This window comes from Octodon degus, unplaced genomic scaffold (genome assembly GCF_000260255.1).
Source record: "Octodon degus isolate 3935 unplaced genomic scaffold, OctDeg1.0 scaffold00154, whole genome shotgun sequence".
NCBI lineage: Eukaryota > Metazoa > Chordata > Mammalia > Rodentia > Octodontidae > Octodon > Octodon degus.
In genome coordinates, this window is record NW_004524730.1 from 6,552,887 (window position 1) to 6,558,648 (window position 5,762).

Here is a 5,762-nt window from a genome sequence, read left to right on the forward strand (position 1 = left end):
AATTCAGATCGGCCTGCTGAATTAAACTGAATCTGGGCTTCCTTAGAAGTCACACTGTGTCTGAGTTCTCATCTGATTTAATGATTCCCCTCTATGATTTTCTCATGGTCAGACTTAGGAAAGCAAAAATATGAGACATCTAAGTAAAATTTGAATTTCAGTTAAACAATAGCTTTTGTTGTTTCTTTGTTTTGTTGTATTGTGGAGGTTTTTTGCATAAGTAAGTTTGATGTCATATTTGAGGTTTTATGAAAATATTGTCTGTAGCTTTTCTTAAGTTCAAAATTAACTAGGCATCCTGTATCTTGTACAGTGACTATTGGTGAAGGAGTCTTAGTTATATTTTTTATTGTTAGGACAAATCCCCAGCATCCATTTAAAGAAAGGAAGCCTAACTTAGGTCACAGTACATGTTTTAGTCCATCATTGAATGACTCCAAGGTAGGTTTACACCTGCAAGACAGGCCTTACAGAGCAGAAACAATTCAGCATGGGCAGAAGTTAGCAAAACAAGCAAGGGACCTTAATACCATCTTTCTCCCCTTTTATTTTACCCAGGCCACGTAGAGTGGGTGGCACTCACATTCGTAACCCTAGTGCCCTCCACCCTGGCATTGAACCATTAATAAATCCCAGCATCGCACACTCTATACCCAGCCACTTCTGAAAAACTCATGTAGGACTGCATGAGGCTTTGTGGGGACATCTAGACATAAGGCACAACATAAGCTTTCTTACAAAATGATCTCACCCAATTTCTTTGCTCAGCTCTCTGAACCTAACCCTCAGGGGTGGGACACTCAGCCATCATGGCTAACTCTTCTGGGCACTACCTGCAGCAAGATAGGGCAGCCATCGCCAGACAAGAGCCCGCCGCCGCTGCCGCCACCACCAGAGCAACAGGTGATTCTGCTTCTGCACTGTTAGGAGGAGCACCAAACCAATGGGAGGTCTTGTCAGCTGCACGCACCACTATAAAAGACAAAGCTGGTGATCTAGTACAGATTCCAAGTGCTCCTACTTTGAGTGGGCAGTGTGTCCTTCCTCTTCAGAATTTGCAGAATCAACAAATATTTTCAGTTGCTTCGGGATCAGATTCATCAAATGGTACAGTGTCCAATGTTCAACATCATGTAATACCACAAATACAGTCAACAGATGGTCAGCAGGTTCAGATTGGTTCCACAGGCTCTTCAGGCAATAGAGGTTTAAATCAAGAAAGCAGGGGCTGGGGAGATGGCTCAGTAGAATAAGTGCTTGCCTGGCAAGTGCAAGGGCCTGAGTTTGATCCCAGGTTCTGCAAAAATAAATAAATAAATAAATAAATAAATAAATAAATAAAGCAGTCAAATTCAGATCATTTCTGACTCTAATCAAATCTTACTTGCTTCTGGAACCCCTCCTGCTAATACCCAGAATCTCATGCCACAGACTGATCAAGTCTAGTTTCAGGGCACTGCAATTGGTGATTCATCTTTTCCTGGCCAACTCAGGTAGTTGCTAATGTGCCTCTCTGTCTGCCAGGAAATACTGCCTTCATACCAATCAATAGTGTCAATCTAGATTCTTTGGGGCTTTTGGGAAGTTCTCAGACAATGACTGCAGGCGTTAATGCCAATGGACATTTGAGAAACATGGAACAAGCTATAGGTAGGTCAGACAACTCCAAAAGGACTGGTGAGAGGGTTTCTCCTATCACTGATGAAACTAATACTGACACAGATTTATTTGTGCCAACATCCTTGTCATCACAGTTGCCTGTTACAATAGACAGTACAGGTATAATACAACAGAACACAACTAACTTGACTACTTCCAATAGGCAAGTTTGTTCTTCAGATCTTCAGGGGAATTCTATCCAGTCACCTATTTCTGAAAAGACACAGGCTCAGAATATTCAGGTTTCTACAGAACAGCCTTTGTACAACACCAACAACTTCAAGAGTCTCAGTAGCCAACCAGTCAAGCCCAAATTGTGCAAAGTATTACACCACTGACAATTCATGATGTGCAAGCTAGTGGTCAAAATATATCACAACAGGCTTTGCAAAATCTTCAATTGCAGCTGAGTCCTGGAACTTTTTTAATCCAGGCAGAGGTAATGACCCTTTCTGGACAGATAACTTAGCAAATGATTCAAGTCTAAGGGGTCTAGAACTTGCAGAATTTGCAAATACAGAACACTGCTGCCCAACAAATAACGTGGACACCTGTTCAGACACTCAGGCTTGGTCAAGTTGTAGCAGGTGGAACCTTGGCTCCAACTACAGTAAGTCTAAGCACTGGACAGTTGCCAAATCTACAGAAAGTTACGATAAACTCTATAGATTCTGTGGGTATACAGCTATTCTTAGGAGAGAGTGCTGACAGTCCTGCCTATATCAGGATCAAGGAAGGAGAGCCTGATCCTGAAGAACGGCAGCTCAGTGGTGATTCTACATTGAATACCAATGACTTCATACACTTAAGAGTTCAGGTGGTAGATGAAGAAGGGAACCAACAACATCAAGGAGGAAAAAAGACTTCGGAGGGTAGCTTGCACCTGTCCAAACTGTAAAGAAGGTGGTGGGAAAGGTACTAATCTTGGGAAAAAGAAACAACATATTTGTCACATACCAGGATGTGGTAAAGTGTGTGGGAAGACCTCACATCCAAGGGCACATCCGCATTGGCATTCTGGCAAGCACCCTTTTAGTGGTAATTGGATGTTCTGTGGTAAAAGATTTACTTGCAGTGATAAGTTACAGAGGCATAGAAGAACATATACAGGTGAGACCACTTGCTTGACCAGAATTTTCAAAACACTTTATGAGAAGTAACCACCTTGCTAAACATATTAAAACACATCAAAATAAAAAAGTTATTCACTCCAGCAGTGCAATGCTAGCATCTGTGGAAGCTGGATGAGATGACACTTTGATTAGTGCAGGAAGAACAACACTTACCCTTGAAAATATTCAACAAGGCTCTGTTTCAGGGATAGGAACTATTAACACTTGTGCCACCAACAATCAAGAAATCCTTAGCAACACTGAAATACCTTTACAGCTTGTCACAGTTTCTGAAAATAAGACAACAGAGTAAATGTTACCCAAATGCTTATTCATTGTGCTTATTTGTATGCAGTAGTGAGAAAAATATTGCTCCCAAGTTCTTAGATATCTTATTATTGTTGTGAAAAAATTTTTGGATTGATTGAAACTTGGTTACATATGACACTGAAATGCCTTAATTTGTATGATATTCCATAGCATATTAAAAATGGAAAATTGCGTGTTTTGTAGGCAATTTTGGAATCTAGAAGAAATGAAATTTTGCTAAGTTATATAAAGAGAAAATTGAATTTAACAATGCAAATGGTAGTCTAACGAAATGCACCATTCCTGTGTAGTTTAGTGTAAAAATTAGAACATGTTGGTATTTATATATTATAAGATAAAAAATAGTAGATGGATGAAGGAAATCATGTTATGATAAAAATTTTTGTGATTTTCTTGATGACTGGAATTTTTATTATGCATAACTGACAATTCAAGTTTCCAAGCAAATGTTACATGGTGTATGTAGACTTTACTTAGCTTATCAATTTGTCATTATGAAGATAATTATTTTAATTAGGTTAACTATGCACAATATTTTAAACATTACTCTTATAAGATTTTGAAAACTACATTTTAACATGGAACCCTAGGGATAGTCACCTTTTAAATCCTGATGAAAAGCCACGTTTAAGATTTAATTTGCCAAAATAGTGTCTTGTTAATATTCTTTTGGTAATGAAGTTGGGCAATATAACCATTGTTTTAAAAAGTTCCAAATATATAGTTTGAGGCATTTGGGTGACAAGAAAATGCTATGGTGAATTATTCATTTCCTTCATATGGGAGGACCAAATAAGGTGTATTGTGTCTTAGCAGTGATTTTTATTGAATCTTGTTTCCAAAAACTGTTATGTCTGCCAGGGCCTTAAAAGACATTATGTAAATTACCAGTAAAGTATAACATATGCAAACATGGTGAAATCACTTCCATAGTGACTGTACTCCAACCATATGGATATTAGTGATAGAATAGTAGAGATTTTATTTTTTTAATGTCCTTTTTTTGTCTAGGTAGTCTGCATTTAAATATCAACAATTTTCCTTTTTTTGCTTCTTCCCTTAAAATTTATATGTATCAATATAATTAAGAAATGCATGTTTTTTATTATTCTCCATTTTCTTTTTATTTTTAATTATTGTTTATATTTTTGATAAAAAATGCATGAAATAAAGTTACATTGCTAGTCTTATAAGAGCTATACAATTTCCTTAAACGCATACCTATAACTGCAGCAGTTCACCTCTTTCAAAAATTTGGAATTCTGTTTATTTTTTTCTGTAAGACCATCTCAAATTTAAAGGTCACCTTATTGTACATTTAAAGTGTATTATAACAGTGTGGTAGTTATAAAATACTATGTGCTTTCCTTTTGAAAAAAAATTCTTTTCTCAGGCCTGCCTCGTGGAAAATCTCTTCCCAAATAGGCAGCTAAGTTCAGCTTCTGTTATCTATAACTTCTTGAATCTAAGTGAAAGAAAAATTATTTTTTGTTTCTAGAGTTGTACACTATAGACAATATACCACACTGATAGTCACATGAAAAACAACTTCAAACATAGATATTGTGTTATATATTCTTTATTGGTTCATAAATATCTATTTTATTCACTTTCCAGGCTTTTCTATATCCCAAGGGGTTGATTTAGCAGCAGATGTAGTCCGCCTTCTCTTGTCTCATGACTTGGCTGGGCAGCAGCACGAGAAAGCCCTTGCAGCAGGAAATCTGGGTGCAGCAGGTGTCCAGGTTCCAGGCTTCCTGTGTCCGTTTCTTTCTCTGCCGGGCTGCGCTGCCCCTGGCAACTGCGCTGCCCCTGGCAACTGCGCTGCCCCTGGCAACTGCTCTGCCCCTGGCAACACTTCCCTCTGAAGCCTTCAGATTCCTCTCAGCCACCTTGGCTCTGTAGTGACTGCTCTCAATAGGTCTCTGTAACCTCTCACTGCCCGTGAGCGTTCAGCCCTAGGAATGATAGTGTGCTTGGCTTTTCCAAGTAAAACCATAATTCATCATTATTATGAGTTGTAGCTAGATGTCCCCCTAAGACCTCATGCAGTCATAGATTGGGTTCTCAGAGATGGCTGGACCCTGAGTATTTCAAGCTAGGATTAAGGAGGTGATATCGTGGGACTGGGGGTGGTACACCGAGATTGATTCATGATGCAATGCTAGAATTAAAGGTGTTCTAATCAGGGTATGAGTGCCAGCCACCTTAAGAAAAGTAACCTTGAGATTATAAGGGGGAGAAATAGGGGTGCTGTCACCCCTTGTCACTCACTGATGCTTTGTTACTCCACTGCTCTTCTGCCTGCTATGGACTGTTGATCCTCTGTGATGCCCCTCTACCATGGCAAACTGCGCTAGTCAATCATGGACTGAAACCTCCACCAACTGCGATCCAAGTAAACTCTTCCTCACTTAACTTTGGTTCTGTACTTTGCCTCAGCAATGAGCAAAGTAAGTAAGACAGTCACACCTCCTCAGTTTCTCCTAATCTGGACCCCACCAGGGTAAATATCCCTTCATTAATCACTCACCAGTCCACTAATACAAATGAAAGTGCATTAAAAATAAATACAGCTGTCACGGAGGTAACAGAAATCATTCTAATATAAATGTGATAACATTATTTTTGCAATCTTTTTTGAGTTATTCATTTATTATA

General features: G+C 38.8%; 1 pseudogene; it reads left to right on the forward strand.

Annotated features, from left to right (window-relative positions):
* The first annotated feature begins 741 nt into the window (after positions 1-741).
* Positions 742-3,084, forward strand: LOC101586724 (annotated as a pseudogene).
* The last annotated feature ends 2,678 nt before the right edge of the window (positions 3,085-5,762 follow it).